We start from the raw sequence: 27,915 nt of genomic DNA, 5'->3' as shown, positions 1-27,915 counted from the left end.
AGTTTTTCTACCAGTGATTGTTTAGTACCTGCCTCCTTTTGGTAGGCGCCTGGGCTTTCTCCTTATACAGTTTGCCTCTCGGTGTCTGCTAGGTGCACCTTTTCCCGGGCTGAGGTACACAGTAGGCGCTTTCTCCACTTGTCACTCTATATTACCATCGTTCATAATCAAGCATTTTCAAGCCACCCCATAAAAAGGTTAGCATATGAGGGCGCAAACCGCGCCCCCATAGCCGTACCTTGCTTTTGTAAATAAAACTCCCCCTCAAACATAAAATAATTGTGTTCAAGATGGAATTTTATAACATCCAATATAAACACTTTGAAATCTGTATCAAAATTGTCTAGGAAATAGTCAATAGCCCGTAGACCCAGATCATGAGGGATAGTAGAGTATAGAGAGATCACATCCACTGTAAGCCAGCTGAATGTGTACCTCCATACTCCTCTTTGAAGATAATAAAAATGTGTTTTGTGTCTTTAAGGTGACTTTCCAATTTTTGAACAAAGGGCTTGTTACTTGGATCCGGTGTGTTACAGACCATGACGACACAGGAGGGGCTCCAGTTTGAACAAGTCGCCAGAGAGGAGTTCTAATGATACAGTGAAATTGCACAGCAGCGTTCATGCATTGTGAAGGTGGAAAGTGACCGAAGCCTAGCTACCAAGTAAGACCTCTGAAAAGCCCTACGGGCAATTTTGCTCCAGGTAAGAGCCAATATAGGCTAAGGGAGTGCGTATATAGAGGCGACCGCTATATATGCGGAGGTAAGCTTATGGCTATATTTGTGCACCTAGCGATTATTTAAGCTGCAAAGTATAAGTATATGAGCATCCTGAGAAGAAGATTGCTTCATGCTGCTATTTTGTCTCCAAGGTGTATTAATGTATGTACTTAATGGACGGTCGCCCCCTCAAGTATAATTATAATTATTGTTGACATAGACAGAGCCTGGCTAACCTCTTTACAAATAAGAAATAATGATAACATCCCAGGGATAAAAGTTGGCGAAACAGAATACAAGAAAGCATTTTATGCAGATGATCTTCTGTTTACACTAACAGACGTTGAAACGTCCATCCTCAAATTATCAGAATTAGATTCATATGGAGAAGTTTCTAACTTGCACCCTAATCGGACAAAGTCTACATTATTAAATATTTCAGCCCAGACACTTAATATACAAACATTGCAAACAGAATATAAGATCACAGTGACACCTAAAAAGTTAAAATATCTATGTAGGTTTCTTACTGCTAACCACCAAACCTATTTAACTATAATTATTAAAGACTGAATGAAGAAATCATTAGAGATCTATCACCCTGGAAGAACAAGCCATTATCATGGTTAGGTAGGATAAAATTCATTAAAATGAATGTACTCCAGCATATTCCTTATCGGTTACAGACTATTCCGATATCATTGCCAATTGGCTATACATAACATAAAAACGTATAGAGGGTTATATCTGGGCTGGTATAAGTCCTAGGATTTTATCGCATACAATGTATCTGCCAAAAGATAGAGGTGGACTGGGGGTTCCTGATGTAGCCAGATATTGTTGAGCTGTTTTGCTTCAATGTTGAATGTAATGGTGCCACAATACTAAAGATAAAAGCATGGGTTTGATTAGACAATTAAATTTTTGGATTAAAGAATACAGGTACATTAACATGAACACCCCCTATAAAATGCCCTAAACGGATAACTAAATACCCATTTACAGCTAAAATATTATATGAATGAAACAAATCCCTCACCACCAGCTCACATATATCTTTGTTGTTCTCACCATTACTGCCAATCAGAGAAAATCCCGATTTACCATATCAGTATTTAGGTTCCCATACTGGAAATAAACGGCAAACTAATCTCACAGATGTGACTACAAGAATAGAACCCCAAGCTATTTCCTTCATGGCTTAGGTACAATCATCTTACCCATTACTTAGTAAATCATAAATGCAAAACATATTTGAATAGGGATTTAACTCCTTGTACCATGGTTTCAATGCCTAGACACGCAATATCTATAATCTATAAGCTTACATTGTTACCACAAGACACCTTACTTCCAACATACACATTGGTATGGAACGCAGAACTAGGTACAGACCTTAGTCATGTATTGTGGCTCAAAGCTTTCACAACAACGAATCTTGCTCAGTGTCTGCAACTATTCAAGAAATGCAACTCAAATTCCTATGTAGGTGGTATTTAATGCCTCACAGAGTGCATAGCAGTTATCCTTTAAGAGACAGATGTTGGAGGGGATGAGGTGGAGAAATTTCCCGCCAACACTTATGGTGGTCCTGCCCAAGTCTGCGTAATTTCTGGCAGGAGGTACTGGAGGCCCATGTCATCCAAAATAGGAGTAATTTTTCCCAAAAAACCTGAATATTACTTTTTCACTGACTAAATCATGAAACTTTAATTTGTGTCTGCAGAAATAGCATGCCTCTTCTTCATAGCAAGAATGTTATAAAATAAACATACACATTTGAGAAATAGACCTTAAAGGGACATAACCCAACCCCCCAAGGCAGAACATGCAGTGATCTGAGATGTCATCGCAGAAAATGCAGCATGTCTGCAGAAAGAATAGGACACATGCAGGAACTCTTAGCACTTTCACTTTACAGCAATGCTCCACATTAGACTGTTCACTTTAAACAGAGCTTTGCTCTTTCTGCACTGTTAGTTTTCATTAACAGTGCATTCTGAGCAAAGTGCTGTTTGAAGAGAGCAGTGAAATATGGAGCAGCAGTACATTTATTGTTGACTGGCTCTCAGGGAATCTTTCAACCCTCCCCCTTAGCCTTTCTTGACCTACTAAGCTCTGACTTCTGATTGTACCTTTTTTATTAATACATTTCTACCTTGTGATGTTAGTTAGATTAAAAGAAAAGTAAAATAAAATTATTTGAGAGATTTTAAAAACTTTAGCTTTACTCTCCAGTTAATCAACACATTGCACTTGAGCTGGTGCTTTAGTGTAACTGCCTAATTTAAAATTCAATTTTATTTAAAAATGAGCTGCAAAACAAAATTCTCAAAAAAAATCTCATCGCAGAAAGTGAAAAGTTCTGCCTCTGGGAACCCAACATGTTTCTCGGAGGTACTGACTGGGTCATGTTGGTCCATGAAATAAAATAGGTTACCAGTACTTATTACTAACATATTACACAGCAATAAAGTGCGGTCACAGCATCTATAAAACCCTATACTTCAAATAAAAATGTGTTATCAACAAGATAAATCAGTCTCTTTACACTCAACTGGTTGTGGCATCTCTAATCACATATTCATGGCCAATATGACATGGTACCACTTTGGGAGATCTGAATAATTGCCCTCCCCTCCTTCTTGGTTGTAATCACCCAAACCAGCAATGCCCCCAGCAGGCATCACAGCCAATCACAAACTATCCCATGTGGGATCTGCAAAATGTGTGTGCACTGCTTCTGTCACAGTATGTGAGAATACCTAAGCTCCAATACCCAGTACGAAAAAAGCTGGAGCTTTAACATCTGGCAACTTTAATGAGTTATAAAGGACTTTCTGAAAAGTTGCTGCCACAGGAGCAAATACAATAACACAATGAATAGTAACCATTTTTGTAGTCGTTCTCAGAAATGTAATGTCCCTTTAACAACTTGACTGCAGCTCAATGCAATGGCAATGAAAGGATTGTGTCAAGAACATACAATTTTATTACAAGACAGGAGGCTCCTATTTTGCTTTACTTCAAAGTAAAAGCCCCTGAACCAATGGGGGCATAGCAGCCATAATATAACATGGATCAGTCCCTTTCACTTCCTCTTACTTTACTGCTCTCCGGCAGAAAAGGTGATGTGATTTATTTTTTTCCTTTTTCCTTCCACTAATTCAATGAGAGTGGATCTACTTTTCTTTCCTTCATTCTTTCTTTTCTTTCTGCTAAAATTTTCAAGCACTTTGACTGTTTTTACCCTAATACCGTTTCTCTCTTTACCGCTTAAATTTATTTATCACGTAATCTATATACTACCCTTTTTCTTCAATTACGGAATCTTAACTTGTCTTTTGCACTGTTTAATCGATAATACTGTTTTTTATGCTGTAATTGTTTCTCCCTCGTGGCATACTTTTATACCTGTGTAATAACCCACGAGCAGCCGACTTTTGGTTTTTCTTCTTCTGTTACGGCCCCCATCTTGGATCACGTGACGCAGCGCTACGTCTCTCACGTGACAATTTGTTTTGCCTTTTCCATCGATTGCACCTGTTTTGCAATCTATTGAAATCTGGTGCAATCCCTCCTTATTTTGCTGATTTTCTTTCAAATCCAAAAATGTACCCACTCCTTTAGATACGGAGTATTACCCAGATGACTATTTGTCCGATGAATCGGACCAAGACCCATCTAATGAAATACCAACACCTGAAAACCCAGAGGTTATAGAAAATGCCATTATGGACCCTCTTGGTCAACCCATGTTTGATCCTGATAATTTGAGGCACCCTAGTTCCTCTGAATGGTCCCCTGCCCTGCATATTACAACATTTTTACAACATTGGTTACGTAAACCCCGCAAAGCCCTTTCTCGCCTCAATCCGAAATTAGCAGAAATGGCCCTCTCGGAAGGAGATTCCGCAACAAAAGGGTTACTATTTGGCGAATCATTTATCAGGGAACTCAGCCGATACATATCGACTTTCACGACTCTTGATAGAGCCCAATCTAACGTAAGAAGGGTACTATACGCCCAAAGGGGTGTTTTTGCCAGGGCTGGCAGGTTCAGGGGCACCTGTCCAGCCATGCTAATTTCAGAGGCTCCGCCCGGCAGACCTATACGGCGCCACAGATTAGGCCCCTCTTCCCCACCAGGGGTAGGAACTTCAGGAGCAGAGGTGCCCCTCGCCAACTACAAGTGTCCCCAGCAAGACCTGAACCAGGTGAGCAGTACTTTATCCCTTCTTGTTTTCCACAAAACGTTGGAGGGCAGACTTGCACATTGTTTTTTAACATGGTCACTAATCACCTTGAACCAATGGGTACATCAGACGATCCAGGGTTTCCAAATAGAATTTGTAAATTTCCCTTCCCAATCCCTTCCTCTGACCCCCATACCGTTACCACCTCAAATGCAACATCTGATAGATTCAGAGCTACAACAACTATGGCAAAAATATGCTATCAAGGAGATCCACTCAATAGGTTTCCTCAGCAACATGTTTTTAGTAAAAAAGAAAGATGGGGGAGCCCATCCGGTTATAAACCTAAAGAAACTCAATCGATTCCTAGACTACAGACATTTCAAGATGGAGGGCATCTATCTTCTCAGGGACATTTTCCAAATAAACGATTGGATGGTTCGCCTAGATCTGAAAGATGCCTACCTAACAGTCCCCATGCACCAGCCTTTTCACCACTATCTTCAGTTTCTATGGCAAGGACTGACTTGGCAGTTCACCTGTCTTCTCTTTGGCCTCAGTTCGGCACCGTGGTGCTTCACAAAGATCATGAGACCAGTAGCAGCCTTCCTCAGATCCAGGGGAATTCGCCTTATCTTATATCTAGACAATAGTCTCATCTAGCTCAGGTCTTGCAACACCTGTCCACTACCGCCTCTCTCCTACAAAATCTAGGGTTACCATAAATTTTGAAAAATCCTGTACCTCTTCCCAGTCCATATAATTCCCTTCTAGCTTCTCTGGCTCTCCCAGAAACCAAAATAAAAACCATCCGCAAGGAGCTCAGCTCCATGCTAAAGAAGTCACATATTTCTCTCAGGCAACTAGCCAGAATCATTGGCCTACTCTCAGCCTCAATCCAGGCAATCTTCCCAGGTCCTCTTTATTACTGAGTTATACAGAGACTCAAACACTCATCTTGCTCTAAATCACTTGTAATCTCAATCCATTGCCCTGACCCAAGAGGTCAAACAAATGTCATGGTGGCTTCACAATATGGAGGCATGGAATGGCAGGGCTATTTTCGGATCCCTGCCAGACTATATAATAAATAGACTCAGATGCCAGCCTTCTGGGGTGGGGAGCGTCCTGCAACTTCCAATCTACGGGAGGCAAATGGACTCCGGAGGAATCCTCCTTACACATCAATTGCTTGGAACTTATTACAGGCTCCTTTGCAATACGTTCTTTCGCAGATTCCTTGACGAATTGCTGTGTCCTTCTCCGTATGGACAACATATCAGCGGTTCAATATATCAACCGTCTAGGTGGCGCCAGATCACAGACCCTGTCATCCTTGGCAAAACAGTTCTATCAATTCTGCTTCGATCACAGAATATCAGTGATAACGAAATACTTACCGGGCCAGCCCAACGTCGTAGCAGATTGGTTTTCACGCTATTGGAGAGATGTGAGCAATTAGCACCTGCTGAAATCAGTGTTCCTCCATATCCAATCCCTCAGAGGCCCTCTATCCCTGATCTCTTTGCTTCCAGGACCAACACCCAGCTTCCAACCTATTTAAGTTGGCTTCCGGATCCAGGTGCGTTAGCTTCGGATGCTTTCCTTCAGACCTGGCCACTCATGGGGAGTTATGCATTCCCCCATTTCTCCATGATTCCCAGGGTAATTCTCCACACACGCAGGCTTCAAATCCAATTAGTCCTGATCACTCCATGCTGGCCGTCTCAAGCTTGGTTCCCAGACCTGGTAGAACTCTCAGTCCTTCCTCCTCTGGCCCTCCCTCTCCTGCCTGATCTCCTTACAGACTGTCAGGGATCGCCTCATCCCTTAATTTTCAACAACAGCCTCCAGCTGCTGGCCTGGACAATTTCAGGGGTTCCTGAGACTCCTCAGGTCTTTCTATCCCAGCTTGAGAACTCCTCTGGGACTCTTGGGCTCCAGGAACTAGAAGATCTTACTTGGCAGCCTAGTCAGTATGGCTTCATTGGTGTATGGCGGAAAGTTTCGATCCCTAATCAGCCCCTGTTACCTTAGTAGCAAATGTCCTCGCTTATCTCTACGAACAAGGGAAAGCATATCGCTCCATTAACCTTTAAAGATCAGCTATTCTCGGCAGCTCACTACCCGGTGGATGGTTTTCCTGTAGGTAAACACCACCTCATCTGCCGCATTATGAGGGGAATCAGGTTAAAGAACCCTCCCAAAACTAAGTATAAATACATCTGGGATGTATCCTTGATTTTTTCTCTGTTTCGATCCTGGCCTCAGAATAATCAACTTTCTCTTAAACAGTTATCAGCCAAATTGGCTGTCCTCCTCTGTCTCCTTTCCTTTCGCAGAATATCGGACGTGCAAGCTCTGGATAGAGATGGGTTTACGTTCTCCCCAGAAGGGGTTCTCTTTTCCATACACAGACGTACCAAGACTTTTTCCTCTGAGGTTTCATATCCCTATTTAGAGGAAGAACCTCACTTATGCGTAGCCGCATGCCTAAAGGAATATTTACCTTGAACAGCTTCCTTAGCTGTCTCTGCCTCTGGCCCCCTCCTGATTTCTTATGTTCATCCTTTTAGACCAGTCTCTGCTCCTACCATAGCAAGATGGGTTAAATGGATTATGTCTCTGGTCCTAGTTCCTTCGTCTTTTGGGGCTCACTTGGTAAGGGAAGCCTCAGCATCTAAAGCTTTCCTTTTGGGTTGCTCTCTCCAAGACCTTTTAACTGCGGCTGATTGGTCCTCAGACTCTGTGTTCCGCAAATTTTATCATAAGCCTATTTCTCATACAGCTCTGACTTTGTTAGATGTGTAGCTTTAAAAAAGCAAAATAGGAACCTCCTGTCTTGTAATAAAATGAGTATTATGTTAGCCTTGGTGACACAATAGTACCAATTTTATTAAAGACAGGAGGCAAGTATTTTGTCCTCCCCCTTTTAATCCCTTCCCTAGATGAATAAAAAAAGTGTATATTTTGCCTTTCAACTTGTTTGTTTGATTTATTCAATCATTCATTTTGACCAGAATATTATGCAGTGTTATTTTGTTTCATTTTCAGTGTAATCGTCATTTTCTCATTGAGAGAAATGGAGAAGACAGATTCGTCAGGGACTTCTGAGGCCATATCCTCCATCCTGGTCCTGCTCCACTGTTACCGTTCAGCGGTTGTTTGGTTTATCATCAGTTATGGATGTTGTTTGGATCCAGTAAAGAAAGAGGAAGTGAAAGGGACTGATCCATGTTATAGTATGGTTGCTGTGCCCCCATTGGTTGAGGGGCTTTTACTTTGTTTCAAATGGAATGTATCTTTACTGCTGGAGATTTCTAGTAAATGAAGTAAAGCAAAATACTCGCCTCCTGTCTTTAATAAAATTGTGACTATTGTGTCACCAAGGCTAACATAGTCCTCATTTAGAATACATGCATTTTAGCATTATTATATTTTTAAGAATGCTTCTAGTAAAAGCTATTACGATCTAAGCTGCATAGACACATATGCTGTACATAACTTGCGCACCAGCATTCAAACACCATACGTGTTCAGGGAACTAGTAGTTTGACAAACCGTCAATACCACTTAGGGCTGTGACACACTGCAAGCGGAGCGGATGTGCGCACTCAGTGTGTCCTGCCTTTTCATCTCTGAGCACTCTGCTGCGTCAGGTCGCGTAGCTAAGCGCTCAAGGCTGTGACACACTGCAAGCGGAGCGACACGCAGCGTGTACATGCAGCTGTGTGTGTTCAGTGTGTCCTGCCTTTTCATCTCTGAGCACTATGCTGCGTCAGGACGTGTAGCCGAGCGCTCAGAGAAGAAATATTTGAACTTCAGAAGCGATGCAACACGGAGTAAAGCAGCTGCTTCGACTCGCACCGCATCGCTTGCAGTGTGTCACAGCCTTAGGCGAGTATTTACATGAAGGTGAATGGGCCACTGTGCAGTGTATTTATGTATACCACTGAAACTACAATCATGTTATTACATGTTTATTGCAAGATGCTTCTATGTGAAACTGAAATACACTCAGGCTCGTACCAATTTAGAAAAGTAGGAACATTGACAACATGTAGCAGCTAAATAGTGCTGCTGATTACCTGTTATTCAAATGATTATTTGCTTATTATAATTCGTGTAGGTAAACTAAATATTTACGTAAAATAAATGGTTACATAACAGTAAAAGGTTGAATGAGTGTATATAAGATGAACATACTATTCACAGAAGGGAGCACTCACTTTCTTTATCAAGTAGCTGCTGTTGCTGTATATCAGGTTAAATACCTGCTTCAGCTCCTTATCCCATGCACTTTCTTGGTTTCCATGTTACTAACTCCTCCAGCCATGTATCACAACCTGGCGCTGAGTTAGACGGAAGCTCCTCCCCTTGGTACGTCAGAGGGGAAGCTTCTCAGATACCCAATGGCCTGATCGAACGTCAATCAATCCGCGTCTAACTCTTCCGTACACCGCGTTCCAATGGGACCTGGTCCAATGTTCTAGAACCTTTGTATCAGCGCGTTTTATTCCAGCAGTGTTTATTACAACAGAGCAAGAGACTGGGCTGATTGGATCGATTACTGACTTTCGTTGATTATTTCATTACTGGGTCTCAGGAAAAGGAAAGGTACTGAATTGAAATCGTTCGCAGACCTAGTAAACAATAATTGCTGTTGATGTGAGTATGTGGGAGATTTAAATGTGCCAAGAGCTGTAAGGGATTTCCTGTTGATAGCCAATACCATAAGCCGAGTGTTGTTTAGGATCCAACGGATCTTGCATGTATATGACAAGGTTGCTTGTCAATTCGTAAAAAAAAAAAACCTGCAAAAAGATGGACGCGTCTTAATATGATCAACTGGTGTGTGCGTGTATAGTTCTGAATACTTCTTTATCTGTATTTAGTAGCATTTAAATATGATGCTGTAGCCTATAATATGCTTCATTTCTTATTATTGGTGTTGCACCAACAACCATTTCGGTCTTGTCAGAGTCGTGGAAGGGTTAAACAAGGGCTCTTCAGTCTGGCATTTTGTTGCGATGGCAACAAATGATTTCGTGGATACCTTTTATTTGTATGGAATGTAATTCCAGTGTTAGAGGAAGAGATATGTGCAGTAATAAATAGAGAGTATAGAGCTGTGTTTGGGATTTGGAGTCCAGCCTATGCTGATTAGTTAAATGACTCCTTAACCTTTATTCTATGCTACTGCTAATCTTTTGGATGATTTTTGTATAAGCAGCTCTGGGTTTTCCCATGGGATGAGATCATTGTGCACAGACCGCTAGATGCAAAAAAAAAAAAAAATGTTCATTACATCAGCAGCTGTCTGGATTTTTGTTTCATGACAAAATAGCTAAGATCAGGAAAGAGCCTGTATTTAACCCATTGGTCACCAGAGAGGTCTGCGCCTTGTTGCAGTTTCTGACACCTAAAGTCTTAAAACTGAAATTGACATTTTGGGACAAATCCGTGCCCATCAGTTGGGCAAATAGTCAGTGTTGCAATTTTGTTTATAGATTTCAAGACCGCGGTGACTGTGTCATGTTGATATCTTGCTTACGTAATCCTCTGCTTTGATTTTGCGATGGTAATTTCGGGCCCATACCTATAAATAGGAAAACAATACTGTACGCCCGTGTGTCGCTTTTACATGTGTCATCCTAACGTTTCCACTTTTGGAGAGACCTAACTTATTTTAAGAGAAAAGTACTATGTTATTCACGCCCCCATTACTTTTTTGGAACAGCTGTCATTCCTAATGTCAGCCTAAAGCGTTCAGTGATATAATCTATTTAACCCATACTTCCTGAGTACATTATGATAGGTCTTATTATTGGGACAGAGGACGATCTCCTCTTATTGTTTGTTTTTTGTTTTGTACTTGGTAAGATCTTCATGTTTTCTGTACAAAGCTGCCTGTATAAGTTGGCACTGCATACAATGGGCAGGGAATCCTCTCAGACCTAGGCAGTCAGATTTCAGACCTAGTGGACAAATGAAAATGTCTCCAATGTAGTGATCCAGTCATTTTTCAACCGTCTGTGGTTTATATCTGTTAGGACATTAAATCCACAACTAATTTATTTATAGTACTGAACTGCAGTATATGGCTCATTGTAACAATATACATTAATATATACAAACAGTGCACACATATGTTTACCATACTGTCAGAGTATTTTGTTGATATTGTAACTTTTTGTAGGGCTGTATACATCATTTACCATAATGTGGCTTATCTGTGTTTATTGCACATTGTATGTATCAAAACTGAAAATTAAATGACTATTGATGAGTAAATGTATGTTTTAAACCTTTTTGCCCAGAGACAATTTAGCAGATTCCTGTCACGGTTGTATATGTAATGTGGAAGATTTATATCTACTGTACTTAATTAGGCAGAACAAAAATAAATCTCTTTGGTATTATTATTATTATCTTTTTTTTAGTAAACAAGCAGTGAACCATTGACAATTAATTATTATATTAAAGATAAATGCAAACAATTTTAATCTGATCTTTAATTGAATGAAAAGTATAGTGTGCTTACATTAAAGCACCATTAACAATAACTACAGTATAATTGCATAATTAACAAGTACATAATAAAAAGACTATACAATAGCTCTTACTTTGAATTTTAAATGAGCAGTAGAAATTTTCTTACAAACTGCAAAATTTACTTAAATTTGCCCGCCCCCTGTATCATGTGAAAGTCATCAGCCAATCTCAGACTCATACATATACACTGAGCTATTGTGCAAGCTCAGTAGTAGCCAGCTTCTGCATATAAAAAGACTGTTCACAGTTTGATAATGGAAGAAAATTAAAAATTCTCTTAAAACTGCATTTTCTATTCACTTCTCTTGCCTAACAATAATGCTTAACTGTAAAGTGAAGTACTATTTTTTTTTAACCTTGTATTTAGTGATAATGTTGTTATTTTCCACAATACAATACAATACAACAGTTGCTGTAAACCGTCAGTCACTGTTAGTAATTTACATAAGGAAGTACTAATATGAGCACATTTACAGCCTTTGTTTTTTTAATTTTTTGCTCATAAAAGTGCATATTTCTTGTGTCCCATTTTTGAGTGTATGCCAGTGCTGTTACAGTTGCTATTCTGAGTTTTGCAGGGTCATAGGATATGTACCCAGTCCGGTTTGAGAGTACAGTCCTTTTCTGTGTGTTGTATGTGTCTAGGGAAATTACAAAGGGCATGTGTCACCCTTGTTTCTATCTCAGTGTGTTTGGTGGAAGGTATGCATTGTGCGGCTGTAGGTTAGGTACCCAGGGAGGAAGAGATCTTTATGTGGTCCTGGGCCTTTCACTATTTGGTCAAATGCTGTAACTAACTCTGCCATTTTGCTTTTAATCTAGCCGTGTGCTTGAAAGAGTGCCAGACTGTCTATGTATTGTGTTAATAATCTTGTTTTGTAATTTTCCCTATGTGCTTTGCACCCAGGTTTGTCTGGGGTTAACTGCCTGAGTCACTAAAAGCTGTGCAGTTGACTGAGTGCTGGTAAGCACTCAGAGCTGTGAGTTTTTGCAGGGTCATAGGATGTGTACCCAATAAACCCTATCCAGCACTCCCTATTAAGCCATAAAAGTTACAAAAGTAGTGGTGGGCTTAACCCCACAGATTACCATTAACTCACAATATATCACACTGTACCAAAAAGTATCAACATCAATAATAATTAATACAAACAAACAAAAATATTTAATTATTCAAATACATCCCTGTCACAAAGAATGTTACAATAAATAGTAATATTATAAAAGTCAATACCTAAAAAATAGGTGCCCACCGGAATTTTGGGAAGGTTCTCCCTTCCGCATTACACAAGCATTGTATAAATTGGGTAAGTTCTCCCTGTCTGAAATATATCAGACTCTTCTACAACAACGAGCGCAGAGCACAAGGGACTCAATGCTCGTGGGATGGGCTCGAGAGGGAATTGATGACATTACGTGGGAGGACATGAGAGAAGGTCTCGAAAAAACTAAATCAGCCACATTGTCCGCCATGTTCAGGGAATCCCAGATACGCTTCCTTCATAAGGCCTATCTCACTCCGAGAATACTTGCCAAATGGGTGACCACACGCCCTAATAAGTGCGTTAGATGCGCGATAGAAGCACCTACTCTCTTACATTATATGTGGGAATGTCCAACAGTCAGACAATACTGGGGTAAAATACAATATTGGATCCACCAGTCCTTACAGATACACCTCATACTCCGCCCAGAAACTATTCTGTTCTTACACTGGGATCCATGCCACAGACAACATGATGCTGTACTGAGTCTAGTAATATTGTTAGCTAGAAAATGTATCTTAAAAAATTGGACAGTAAGGAAAAGCCCTTCTTTTGCGAACTTTAGGAATCTACTCAGATCACAGATATTTACGGAACAAATGGATGTTAGGATGGATGTTCAGAACAGGCTAGGCCTATTTTTACGTAAATGGCGTAGACTCATACTTACCTTTGAACTAGAGATCCAAAGGCTAATCCTGACGCCATTTAAAGACTCAGTTCTCTTCACAGAGGCAGAGTTGAGGGGGGAGTGGACACACTTATTCTAAATCACAATAAACACTGATGCAAGATGATTCTTCCTACTCCCCTCACTCTTCATCCTCCATCCCTCTTTCATTCCCGTTACCCCCTCCCCCTTTTTTTTTTTTTTTTTTTTTTTTTTTTTTTTTTTTTTTTTTTTTTTTTTTTTTTCCACCGCTAGGCCCCAGAAGCAGCAGTAACAACTTAGGAATAGGTTTAGTTATGTTATGTTTATAGTTAGATTAGACATGATTTAGTTTGAGTTTTAATTATGATAAAGGTATTGGAAAAAATAAAAATACGTCTGAGAAATGTAATCACACTGGCTTAAAAAATATTACTTGCTTTAGATCTCAAAGTGCGGATGAGAAAGGAAAATGTCATGTTCACACCCAACTGATACTAATGTGTCTCATTAAGTGTATACTGTAAGGTTCAACGTATAATTTGTAATGGATGTTGTAAACTTTATCTTATGTGACTGCACCCGCACAAATTGTAAACGACAAGATTGTGTGTATTACTTTTTTTGGACAACAATAAAAAGATATTTCAAAAAAAAAAAAAAAAATAGGTGCCCTAAAATGTTACTATAAAACATCCCATTCTAAAATGCAAAGCATAAATTCCTTCATGGGGTCCCACTTAACATATAATGCAGTCCTCACAATATTAAAAAGTGCCCATGATCACATAATGATCACAGTTTTGGGGGTTACAGCTGACCGGATTGGTGATAGAATTAAGATTTTCCAAGAGTGTTCACACACCGTCACTCATTGGACCCAGTCCATCTAATTTAACTTTATCCCCGGGTATCGCTTATTGCAGGTTATGACTCACCGGACCCACAGCCCTGTATACATTAAAGTATTGCAGACATTTTTTATGTAAAAGTTAATTTTACCAGAGCGCTGCTCCTTGCTCTACAGAGCGGGTCTGTCTAGTCACAGTGTGCCCGGTCACGCCATTAAAATGAATGTAGCTCGCTCCCGCTCTAGTCTAGTAGCGGGAGCGAGATACATTAATTATAATGGTGCGACCGGGCACACTGTAACTAGACAGTGTTGCCGCGATGCGCTGTGTAAAAACCAGACCCGCTCAGTAGACCAAGGAGTGGCATTCTGGTAAAATTAACTTTTACATAAAAAACTTTCTGCAATACTTTAATGTATACATCTGCCGGTAAGCTAATGTTATATAATTCTGCACTATGTGCAGAATTATATAACATTAGTTTGTAAGTTTATTGCCCCTTTTAAGGAGCTCAGCATTTAGGTTGTTCCAAACATTTTGGAGAGCTAACCACAGTTCTTCTGTGGATTTAGGCAGCCTCGTTTGCTTCTGTCTCCATATGTTCCCAGACAGACTCAATGATGTTGAGATAAGGGCTCTGTTTGGGCCATACGATCACTTCCAGGACTTCTTGTTCTTCTTTACGCTGAAGATAGTTCTTAATGTCTTTGGATGTAGGTTTAGGGTCGTTGTCATGCTGCAGAATAAATTTAGGGCTAATCAAATGCCCCCCTGATGGTATTGCATGATGGATAAGTATCTGCCTGTACTTCTCAACATTGAGGAAACCATTAATTCTGACCAAATTCCCAACTCCATTTGCAGAAATGCAGCCCCAAACTTTCAAGGAAGCTTTACCATGCTTTACTGTTGCCTGCAGCCATTCCTTCTTGTACCGCTCTCCGTGTGTTTATTAAATAAAAAAACTTGAAAATGTTTAGATTTGTAGGAAAAATGTATGCATAGGATATATATGTATTTTAGTATCTCACAAAAGTGAGTACACCCCTCACATTTTTGTAAATATTTTATTATATATTTTCCTGTGACAATACTGAAGAAATGGCACTTTGCTACAATGTAAAATAGTGAGTGTACAGCCTGTATAACAGTGTAAATTTGCTGTCCCCTCAAAATATTTCAACACACAGCCATTAATGTCTAAACCATTGGCAACAAAAGTGAGTACACCCCTAAGTGGAAATGTCCTAATTGGGCCCAAAGTGTCAATATTTTGTGTGGCCTCCATTATTCTCCAGCACTGCCTTAACCCTCTTGGGCATGGAGTTCACCAGAGCTTCACAGGTTGCCACTGGATTCCTCTTCCATTCCTCCATGACGACATCACAGAGCTGGTGGATGTTAGAGACTTTGCGCTCCCCCACATTTTGTTTGAGGATGCCCCACAGATGCTCAATAGGGTTTAGGTCTGGAGACATGCATGGCCAGTCCATTACCTTTACCCTCAGCTTCTTTAGCAAGGCAGTGGTCGTCTTGGAGGTGTGTTTGAGGTCTTTATGTTGGAATACTGCCCTGCAGCCCAGTCTCTGAAGGGAGGGGATCATGCTCTGCTTCAGTATGTCACAGTACATGTTGGCATGCATGGTTCTCTCAATGAACTGTAGCTCCACAGTGCCGGCAGCACTCATGCAGGCCCAGACCATGACACTCCCACCACCATGCTTGACTGTAGGCAAGACACACTTATCTTTGTACTCCTCACCTGGTTGCCACCACACACGTTTGACACCATCTGAACAAAATAAGTTTATCTTGGTCTCATCAGACCACAGGACATGGTTCCAGTAATCCATGTCCTTAGTCTGCTTGTATTTAGCAAACTGTTTGCAGGCTTTCCTGTGCATCATCTTTAGAAGAGGCTTCCTTCTGGGACGACAGCCATGCAGACCAATTTTATGCAGTGTGCAGCGTATGGTCTGAGCACTGACAGGCTGACCCCCCACCCCTTCAACCTCTGCAGCAATGCTGGCAGCACTCATACGTCTATTTCTCAAAGACAACCTCTGGATATGACGCTGAGCATGTGCACTCAACTTCTTTGGTTTACCATGGCAAGGCCTGTTCCGAGTGGAACCTGTCCTGTGAAACCACTGTATGGTCTTGCCCACCGTGCTGCAGCTCAGTTTTAGGGTCTTGGCAATCTTCTTATAGCCTACACCATCTTTATGTAGAGCAACAATTCTTTTTTTCCGATCCTCAGAGAGTTCTTTGCCATGAAATGCCATGTTGAACTTCCAGTGACCAGTATGAGAGAGTGTGAGAGTGATTAACACAAAATTTAACACACCTGCTCCCCATTCACACCTGAGAGACCTTGTAACACTAACGAGTCACATGACACCGGGGAGGGAAAAAAAATGGCTAATTGGACCCAATTTGGACATTTCCACTTAGGGGTGTACTCACTTTTGTTGCCAACAATTTAGACATTAATGGCTGTGTGTTGTTATTTTGAGGGGGCAGCAAATTTACACTGTTATACAGGTTGTACACTCACTACTTGACATTGTAGCGAAGGGTCATTTCTTCAGTGTTGTCACATGAAAAGATATAATAAAATATTTACAAAAATGTAAGGGGTGTACCCACTTTTGTGAGATTGTGTGTGTGTGTGTGTATATATATATATATATATATATATATATATATATATATATATATATATATATATATATATATATATATATATATATATATATAATTTATTTTGTTAAATAAAATTTTCTTCTGAGTGAAGAACAATTATTTTAGAAGTATTTCTTAATGCACACTTTGCTTTAGTGCAGTTGGCCTAGTCCACCTTTGGTTTAGCATGCATGCGAAAGACAGAAAAGGGTTTTGTAGCGCGCCCCATGGAAGCCTTAGGGGGAAGTAGTTAGTGCAGCTATCTGACCTCCAGATGTAAACACGCTTGACTCTTTCACTCGAGGTCAAATATTTTACTTTTAATTCCTTAATGACCCTGTACGTCCTCAGGGGTTTCAAGCGGTGTAAGCAATTGTGATTGCTTCCAACCGCTTTCAAGGTGTTGCAGTGATGCCTTTCCTGGGTTCCTGTTCCTCACATTTGCGCATCAGTCCGCGGAAGCGCGCAACAAATCTTAAGTTTTCAATGTAAAAAAAAATTCTGGACGGCGATGGTGGGGCTATCTGGGATGTTGGGCAAGGAATCTGGGAGGGGGAGGGAGGGAGGATATTGAGGGGGGGGGGGGCAGCTACACTACAGAAAATATCTTATTTTAATAAAAAAAAAAAATACACATTTTTTGGGGGCAAACTGGGTACTGGCAGACAGCTGTCATTACCCAAGATGGCGGGTAATAGGTAGAGGGGGGAGGTTTAGAGAGCTGTATGGGGGGGGGTCAAGGAGGTTGGGGGCTAAGAGGAGATCCAACACTGCAGAATCAATTGGAAAAAAAAATAATAATTAAAAATGCTTTTTATTTTAGTACTGGCAGACTTTCTGCCAGTACTTAAGATGGCGGTGAGAATTGTGGGGGAGAAATGTTTGAGGGGGGTCAGGGAGGGATCAGGAGGTGGAATGTGTCAGGTGGGAGGCTGATCTATACACTAAAGCTAAAAATTAACCCAACAAGCTCCCTAATTAACCCCTTCACTGCTGGGTATAATACACGTGTGGTGCGCAGCGGCATTTAGCGGCCTTCTAATTACCAAAAAGCAACGCCAAAGCCATATATGTCTGCTACTTCTGAACAAAGGGGATCCCAGAGAAGCATTTACAGCCATTTGTGCCACAATTGCACAAGCTGTTTGTAAATCATTTCAGTGAGAAACCTAAAGTTTGTGAAAAAGTGAACAATTTTTTTTATTTGATCGCATTTGACATTGAAATGGTGGCATGAAATATACCAAAATGGGCCTAGATCAATGCTTTGGGTTGTCTACTAAAAAAAAAATATAAACATGTCAAGAGATATTCAGGGATTCCTGACAGATATCAGTGTTCCAATGTAACTATCGCTAATTTTGAAGAAAAAAAATGGTTTTGAAATGGCAAAGTGCTACTTTATTTATTGCCCTATAACTTGCAAAAAAAGCAAAGAACATGTAAACGTTGGGTATTTCTAAACTCAGGACAAAATTTATAAACTATTTATTTTGGTTGTTTTTTGGTGGTTATAGATGTGTAACAGATTTTGGGGGTCAAAGTTAGAAAAAGTGTGGTGGTTTTTTTTTTTTTGTTTTTTTTTTTTTTCATTTTATTTTTATAAAAATTTTTTTTTATAGTAAATTATAACATAGAAAGTCCATTTAATTGCGAGAAAAACGGTATATAATATGTGTGGGTACAGTAAAATGAGTAAGAGGAAAATTACAGCTGAACACAAACACCGCAAAAATGTAAAAATAGCCCTGGCCCCAAACTGTCAGAAAATGGAAAAGTGTCGTGGCCCTTAAGGGGTTAACTAGTAATATGAGTGCAAGAATAAGAGCGCTATTTATTTAAATTGAGCAGTGTTAGCACTGAATAGCGCTAATATTTTTGTACTCCATATAAGATAAACCAGACACTTAGGTCATGGTGAAGGTAAGAAGTTACTAAAGCAATGGCAGTGGTGAAGTGGTTATACCTGCTGCAGATGCTGTGTAATGCATTATTAGGACTTTACCTGCCCTTTCCACTGCTGACCTTTGCTGTAGATTGGAGGATTTATCCCCAGAAGCATTACTGCATTCCTTTAATGCCACAGAGCAGCTTTTGCATTTAAACAGGTGTTAGTATCCACCTAGAACTTGTGACTGGCTTATTTTGTAGGGCATATGCTGATGTGTCTGTTCCCTGTCACATTATCTTCTGGCTGCTTGGCCTTCAACATCCTTAGGGCATAGTTGCCAACAGTCCCTGATTTCCAGGGACAGTCCCTGGATTTTGTTGTATGTCCCTGGATTTTTTTTTGTCCCTGGATTTTTTTTTGTCCCTGGAAATGCAAATGCTACCTCTTTTGCCCAACATTTGGTGTATGTATGTGTGTGTGTGTGTATGTATGTGTGTGTATATATGTATATGTGTATGTATGTATGTGTGTATATATATATATATATATATATATATATATATATATATATATATATATATATATATATACACACACACAGATAGATGATAGATCGCTATATTGATAGATATACTGTATTATTCAAATATAATTAATTCCTAATGGAATATTGTTATTATTATTGAATGAGTTCACATATTATTTGTCTGCCTAATTTTGATGCCGTGTTGTAAAAATAACCATATGCCCAGAATGTGTTCCAGAGACTGGGTAGGTGTAAGAGCTTGATGCTGTAATCTGTATAATAAATTATGGATAAATCTAAATTATACTATTACTATCAAATGGGTGTGTTTTGATTGCAGAAATTAGTGGAGGGAGCAGTTTAACAATAGGTCGTCAATACTCCAGTAAACCGCTTGCTTTCTCTGCTACAAAGTGTCCCTGGAATTTTTTTTTTTTGAAATGTTGGCAACTATGTTAGGGTGAATGTATCACATAATAGCACAAGTGTTTATAGCAATTTGTATGTAACTGGAATTATATTCGTATAGGTTAAATGGATTGAATAATGAAGCCTGGGTGTATGACACCAATCCTAATAAAAGGTCTTGTTTCGGTTAGTATAGAGAGCACAATGTTTGAGAATAATTATGTTAATAAGGTGAGCATTGTTATATTAAAATATATAATTGTGCACAATAAAACTTTACACTTATTTGTGTCCTCCTTTCCTGTCATTTATGTAAATTAAGAGTTATCCAATTCAGAGGGGTAGAAGTGTACGACTAGCTTTGCAAGCCTAACTGCTACATATTTGTTTCTTACTGCAACTGCTGAGATTAGAAAAGGTAAAACAATGGAAAATGTTCTACCAAAAAGACTATAACGAGCTGTGTCTACTCCAGTAACAGGTGGCTCATCCAAATAAGGCAACTGGTGGGCAGATTTTAGTTTATAAAAAGCAAAATTATGTTTTTATTGCATGCAAATTTGTTTTCTCACTCACCTAGAATGATTTAACACAAGATTAAAGCAGAAAAGCATATTGCAATTGCAACGTGTTTACTATCACTCTATAGGGGCACTAAAGTTTTTTTTTCTTGTTTGTTTTGGGGGGTTTTAACAAAAGAAAGAAATATGTTGCTCTGCTGCAAAAAAATCTTATTTATGCATGTGGTTTGTTTTCATTTGCATGATGTCCCTGCTTTTGTACATTAGAGTGAGAACCTTAACTCTAGTATTTAAAGTGATGGTAAATTCTAGTGATTCAAAAACGCCAGAATTTACCATTGTTAGAAATAAGTGACCTTCCATTATCATTTTTAAAAAACAAAAACAAAAAAAAAACATACAAAGTAACTTTATTTTGCTGCTGCCGCTGCCAAAGTACTATACTAGGGGCTTCCAGCAACCCACGGCACAACTCTCTTTCCCCCCCCCCCAATAGCTGGCTCTGTGCCGTATGGCTAGCATGACTATTGGCTTAGAGGTGGAAACGCCACCTCATTGAAAAAAATGCGGTGTACCGTGGGCAGCCAGATGCGCTTAGTATAACATTTTGGCAACTGCAAAATAAAAATACTTTTTACGTACTTTTTTAAAACTGATGAATGAAGGTCACTTTTTTATTTCTAACAATGGTATATCCTGGCATTTTTTTAACAAAAAGATTTATCACTTTAAGGCAAATGTTTTTTCCCTTGCCGGGATACATTTTTGGTTTTATTTGCAACCTACTTACATTCTTCCTTGGAATAACTTCATACACTTAAAGGGATATGAAACCCCAAACATTTCTTTTGTGATTTGAGACAGAGCATTCAATTTTAAAAAAGGTTTTGATTTACTGACCATTTAAGAATGTCCAGATGCCCTTAGGGAACACTGTACTATATAATTTGTTTCCCTTTAATGTTTTCCGTGTGACATGTTATACATACTGATGAGTATTAAATGTATGGGAAATTGGTCATGTTAATTTTTGTATTTGAAATAGTTGTTTTCACTCATTAAAACCTTTACCTGTTGTTTACCAGGACATGCCCATAACAAAGGGTTGAGTCTGCAAGTAAGGCAGACCTGCTAACGTTATCTATGTTATGTATTGAAATGCCAGTAATGGGTTTTTAAAGAGCACAATCGGCTATTTGAGATGGAAAATATTTCCCTTCCATCTTACCCCCACTTAGAGATCATTCAGTGGTGTTGTCTCCAATTTACATAGCTTTTCTATGTTACTAAAATTTCCAGTATAGGTGGGGATGCAACAGGCAAAAGTAGCTATTTTAAATAACAAGATAAAGGTTTAGGAGATATATGCAAACTATTAAATACACTCATTTTAGAGTACAATGTCCTTTTTAACCATAATCGTTCCCCCCCACCACCACAGGGTTGTCTTGCTCATTCCCCTCCCTATCACATTTCATAAATTTGGAACTTTTTCTATTTAGAAATATTGAATTGTCTTCTTCTTTTGTTCCTATTATTTTAAGATATATGAAACCCAACTATTTTCTTTTATGATTCAGGCAGAGCGTGCAATTTATAAAAAATAAATTAAATTTACTTCTATTATCAAATGTTGCTTCTTCCCCATGGTATTTGTTATTGCAGAGATACCTAGATAGTTGCCTGGAGCACTTATAGTGCCGCTATCTAGTGCTCTTTCAAATAGATAACATTCTTGCAAAACTGGTACCATATAGTGCTCCAGACACGTGCAAGCTCCTTTGCTTATGTCCCTGATTGTCAACAAAAGATACCAAAAGAACAAAGAATATTTGATAATATAAGAAAATTAGAAATTGCATGCTCAATCATTAAAGGGACAGTCAAGTCCAAAAAAAACTTTAATTTTTCAAATAGGGCATGTAATTTTAAACGACTTTCCAATTTATTTTTATCAACAATTTTGCTTTGTTCTCTTGGTATTCTAGTTGAAAGCAAACCTAGGAAGGTGCATATGATAATTTCTAAGCCCTTGAAGGCCGCCTCTATTTTATTTACTTTTCACAGCAGGGGAGAGCAAGCTCTTGTAGGCCATATAGATAGCATTGTGATCACGCTAGTGGCTAGTGGCAGACACTGCACTAATTGGCTAAAATGCAAGTCAATAGATAATAACTAAAAGTCATGTGATTAGGGGAGGTCAGAAGATGCTTAGATACAAGTTAGTCACAGAAGTAAAAAGTGTATTAATATAACAGTGTTGGTTTTTCCAAAACTGGGGAATGGGTAATAAAGGGATTATCTATCTTTTTAAACAGCAAAAATTCTGGTGTTGACTGTCCCTTTAAATAATTTTTTTTTTTGGTTTCACGTCCCTTTAAACACATTTTTGCAAATGAATAAGTAATGAATGGATTTACGATAAATTGGCAAAAAAAATTGTGATTCAGATGACAAAACTGCGAGATTCCAGCAAGAAATGTGTATGCCACCAAAACAATGAGTAGTTTTTGGCCTTATGCATTTATTTAACAAGGACAGTTCCTTAGTTTGGTGAAAAGGCCATTCCTAATGCATTAAGATTTGTTTTACACCTTTTACAAACAATCTGAAATTTGTTACCTACAAGGGTACAACTTTTTTTTTTTTTTTTTTTTTTTGTGGCACCTTGGCACCTGGTATGTTGAGCCCTGCTTTAGACTGTAATGTTCTCTGATTTCCACCAGTACAAGTTAAAAAATAAATAAATAGTATAAACAGGGTAAAAAAGCATTTTGGAAGATGGCTTGTTACCTCTAAACTGGTCTTTTTGGTTTTCCAGTATTATAATTGTACAGAGGTTGATGCATTTACAGACATCCCAACCTGCAAAAACTCATTTCTGGGAGTTGGCTTCACCCGCTACTGCGCCGCCAATCCCCCCCCCCCCCTCTCCCAGTTATATATTGGACACCTTGAAACCCTAAAGAAGATAGAGACTTATCATTAAAGTAGCTTCCCACTAAAGTCACATTAAAAAAAGTAGCTTTATTGCACAACCACATACAAAAAAACTATTTTCCAGTGATCGTACACTTGTTGAATGCTTAAATATTTTAGAATACAACGTTTAATTACGTGCAGTAAATAAGGTAGTATTTGTGTTTTTATTTTATTAAAATCAGTGGGGGATTTTTGGTTACTGATGCATGCTTTGAGGGTTCTATAATGTCCCTTAAAGGCATTCCTTAAAGAAACACTTTTCCGGATTTGGGTCACATTGGATCATGGTACTTGGGAGTTTCAGGGAGATTGCATTCCATTTGCTGGCATCAGGGAGACTCCCTGAACTTCAGGGAGAGTTGGGATGTCTGCATTTACATCATACATAGGGGCCGGCAGCCGTATATATATTTTAAGGAGTCAGACAAGGATGCCTGAATACAAATATATGTTTACTATTACAAAAACTTAGGACCTAGAAGTAAAGTTGTAGTAGCCATATTGAAATGTTCTCAAGTTATACCCTCACGTGAATGGCGCACTGGACATATTTTGCTAAGGTAGAGTCTGGAATCCTTGTGAGCTTTAAAGGGATACTCAATCAAAATTAACCTTTCATTATTGAGAGAGAGCATGCAATTTTAAACAACTTTCCATTTTACTTCCATTAACAAAATGTGCACAGTCTTTTTATATTTAAAATTTTGAGTCACCAGCTCCTACTGAGCATGTACAAGAATAAGCGTGTATGCATTTGTGAATGGCTGATTGCTGTCACATGGTACGTGTATGCATTTGTGAATGGCTGATGGCTGTCACATGGTACAGGGGGAGTGGAAAAAGACATAACTTTTAAAATTGTCACAAAAATAAATCTATTACTCATTTGAAGTTCGGACTAAGTGTTATTGCATTGTCTTGTTATCTTGCATTTGTTGATTATGCAAATCTGCTGTGTTGATTGGTCCTTTAATTAAATAAAGCCAGGCTGTACTCCATAGGAACAGATCTTGCATATTCCTATCATTGGAGACTGGACGGGAAATTGCAAGGTATACAGGGAAGGAAGTGAATTTAGTGATCAGGCAAGTATATAGTCGATAATTATCTTTGGCTTCTACATCAACAGAAAATCCAATAAAACTAATTGGACACGCAATGCTACTTACATTGTAAAAAAATTTACTATTGTTTTTAAAGGGACCGTAAACACCCTTTAATTACAAGACATTTCTGTTGCTTTGTTTTAGAATAAAATATCAGCCAAGTCTTCAAATGTCCTTTTTGCTGCAATTATTATTCAGTAGCCAAACTCCACCCCCAATTTCCCTTATTTGGAGGAGCCAATTCTGCCTTTAGTCCACAGACAACAAGGATAGCCACTGTCATAAAGTTATTAAAAAAGGAATTGTTTTGCAGTTGGTATCTGATAAAGCCAATTAGGGACTGATATGTAGCATGGTTAGCATTGAGAAGTCAGCAGGGTGCATTTCAAGTTCTGAGAATTAGAAATTGCTCAATTTTCAGAGCTAAATTACATAAAAAGGTGGCATAATAATTAAAGTGAATGTAAAGTTGACCGAAGTTGGTTACGTCATAGGCTAGAATTTTCAAAATTAGGCAGCGTTTCATTCATCACATTTTTACTATTTGTTCATGTACTCCAATTTTTACCTTTTTAATGCTCGAACGATTAGCGCCGTTCCTCCGCCAGCCATGTTGTTAACTTGATTGACAGATGACGATTCTGCAATCCACTAATCATTGTTTCCCCCCCTGGGGGCGTTCAGCTCCTTTCCACAAACGTCACACGTTTAGTCTCCGCAATACCAATTGTTTTGCGGGAGCGCGCTTCAGAGCTACGTATAGAGCGGGTGGGACCGGTCTATACGTCAGACATGGGGAAAAACAGGAAGTATCTCTTGGGAGGAGTTTGTAAAGATACAGTAAATAAATTGGATGCTATATAACATAAAAAAAACAACTTAGTGACTAAGTTTAGTGTGACAAAGTCTATGCGTAGCGGTGTTCCTGATTGCTAAACTTTACATTCACTTTAATGAAAATGTATTGCAAAGTTGTTTCTTTATTATGCATAACTAAACATATAAAAATATCAAGGTGTTTAAGGGGTATATTGATTTTTAAGTCACTGTATCATGCTTCTTCATGAAGATTTTATTTAAAGTTACTATTTGATCAATTTTAACAAATTAGGAGAGATAAAGTGAGTTTATTTGTTTTTAAACAATAATTCCACCCCGGGTTAAAATGGTTTTACCTACATTCACACATTTATTTTACTAGCTATAATGATAAAGGCATTTGATGAATAACAGTATCTTATGCTCAAGTGCTTTTTAACAATGATATATTTGACTTTATACAGAATGAGTACAGTTACATTGTGGTATTTGCTTGATTCTGCCATTTGACCTTTGTAACAATACTATCTCTGCTTATTTTTAGCTTTAGTCACCATCTAGACGGTGAGCTCCTCCCCTTGTTTACTAGATCTGGAGCAGAGACTGTATCGCTGCCGGCCTTGTGTGTATGTAGCTTATTTTATTTCATGGATTCTAAATAACTACTGTAAGACTGCTGGATATGTTTGCAATGTTTGTTGCGCTTCTGTTCGGTGCCTTCCCAATCCTGTGTTTATTATATTTTTTATTAAGCAATTTTATCACAATTTAGTGTATGTCCAATTGGCCATGGTCTCTTGTAATAAATATAAGCTAGAATTGTTGGTTGTGGATTTTGGGAATTTAAGATTTTACAGGGCAGCAAAAAAACTACAAACACAACTGCTGTGTTGTGCATTTTAAAATACTGTATAGTAGGGCTGGGCGATATGGGTGGGGGGGGTGGGAAATCACGATTTTATTAAAAATTACTATAACACCTTAATTTTTCAATAAAACGTTTATTTAACACTACAGAATCTTACTGTACATGTTTCTTAATGTCCAATACACTTTTGGAGCATAAAAATACAAACCACAAATAGTTAAAAAAAAATAATAATTAATGCCTTTATGCCTGTTTATGATTTAATATGTTATGTATAACTCAACTTGTCTCCAATAAAGCTTGGTTTTACAAAAAAAAATAAAAAAAAAAATAAAAAAAAATTATTAGCTAGTGCTACCTGTGCTGTAGTTACATAGTAGAAACGTTTATGTAACTGTACACTACAGAATCTTAATGTACATGTTTCTTAATGTCCAATACACTCTTGGAACATAAAAATACAAACCACAAAAGAAGTTAAAAAAAAAGTCAGTAAGGCACTATAAAGTATTTGTACAATACTCACTTTATTGCTCACAACTTTGAGCTGTCCCACTGCTTGACCACCCCCACACCACTCCCAGATGACTCCATCTCTTCCAAAATGGCCGTTTCACAGGCATTCTCAGGTCAGCCCACGGCCGCACACTGGTCCGCCTATCATCCTCCCTCTCCGCCTCCGTTTTCAAGGCGATCTGAAGATTTTTTTTTTTTTTAAATTGCGTACTTTCGCGTTTTTTAAACCGTGGCGATTAATCGTGGTTTCAAAGCGCATCCGCGATTAATCGTGCAACCCTACTGTATAGACTGTCATACATACATGCAGTGATTATTTTCTGTATCTTGCACTCAGATATGGTTTTTACAAAAGGATACACAAATCATAAAATCTTAATAATAATAATATTTGTGAAGAGGTTTTAACACTAAAATGTCCACAATACAATTAATTTCAAATTGTGTTGCAGACACAAACTTTTTTTTAGGAGCCAACCGTTAAAAGGTTAAACAGATAAATGTAAAAAAAAATGATCAGATGTAAAATGAATATGTATTCCAACAACATAAAGCTCTAAAAAAAAGAGGATAAATATGATATAAATTCTTGTTTAACCCTTTTGTCTACATCCCAAGGCTTGACAAACCCAGGAGCCATAAAGCCACTTGCTCTTAGCATTTTACCCCTGGCTCCTAACTTTTAGGTTATTCTCCATATATCTATATACAAATACCACTGTCTGTCTCCTAAACATATTAGGGCTCCTGAATATTTGTACTGGCTTTTAAGTTGCATATGCGCACACCTTAGAGGGAACAGTGGCTACAGGGTACACCCTTTTAAAATTTGGCCTTGGCACTATGGTTACAGCCAATCAGGACTCACAAATGTTGGTGTCATGTAATGGATTTCTCAGGCCCTGAATTAAAATGTAATGCAATCAATATCTACTTTCTAAAGTAATTAGGATGGCTCAGAAGTCATTATTTTATGTGCACATTCTATTGGTTTCTATATGTATTGTGAAAGGCATCTAATAATTGTCACTTAGCAAGTACTGTAATTTTCCAATGCATTTTCATGTTCCCTAACGTGATCTAATCTGGATGTGTTTTTTTTTTTTTAACAACTGTAAATCAAAATGGTAGTCACTAGCAATGTCAAACAAAAAAGTAATTAAGACCAGTTGGGAGTTAGGATTTATCGATACAGATTATGATTTTCTATCTATCTTAAGCCCCGGGATGCACAATTTATTCCACCACTTTTTCAATAGCATATAATATATAGTGCACACAGGCAATTGTTATTAATCCCTTAGCCACAGAATTCTCTTAAATCCCTTGACTGCTACTGACACACAGAAAAAA

At 38.5% G+C, this 27,915-nt stretch overlaps 2 protein-coding genes across 6 annotated transcripts in view; one reads left to right on the top strand and one right to left on the bottom strand.

Moving 5' to 3' along the window:
* PMS1 (PMS1 homolog 1, mismatch repair system component) overlaps positions 1-9,288 on the bottom strand; it is a 508,329-nt gene extending 499,041 nt beyond the window's left edge. The window contains exon 1 of one of the 3 annotated variants that reach the window (XM_053698612.1): positions 9,150-9,288. The gene's annotated coding sequence lies outside the window, so the exon portion shown is untranslated. Of the gene's footprint in view, positions 1-9,126 lie in introns of all 3 variants that reach the window. The other 2 variants (XM_053698613.1, XM_053698614.1) reach the window with 2 other exon arrangements.
* A 67-nt stretch (positions 9,289-9,355) lies between these two features.
* Positions 9,356-27,915, top strand: part of ORMDL1 (ORMDL sphingolipid biosynthesis regulator 1) — a 44,974-nt gene continuing 26,414 nt past the window's right edge. The window contains exon 1 of one of the 3 annotated variants that reach the window (XM_053698609.1): positions 9,356-9,588. The gene's annotated coding sequence lies outside the window, so the exon portion shown is untranslated. Of the gene's footprint in view, positions 9,589-25,783; positions 25,805-27,915 lie in introns of those variants that run through there. The other 2 variants (XM_053698608.1, XM_053698610.1) reach the window with 2 other exon arrangements.

This window comes from Bombina bombina, chromosome 1 (genome assembly GCF_027579735.1).
Source record: "Bombina bombina isolate aBomBom1 chromosome 1, aBomBom1.pri, whole genome shotgun sequence".
In the NCBI taxonomy this organism is placed as follows: Eukaryota; Metazoa; Chordata; class Amphibia; order Anura; family Bombinatoridae; genus Bombina; species Bombina bombina.
Note: the sequence above shows the minus strand (reverse complement) of the source record. Positions and strands in the feature narration are given on the sequence as shown.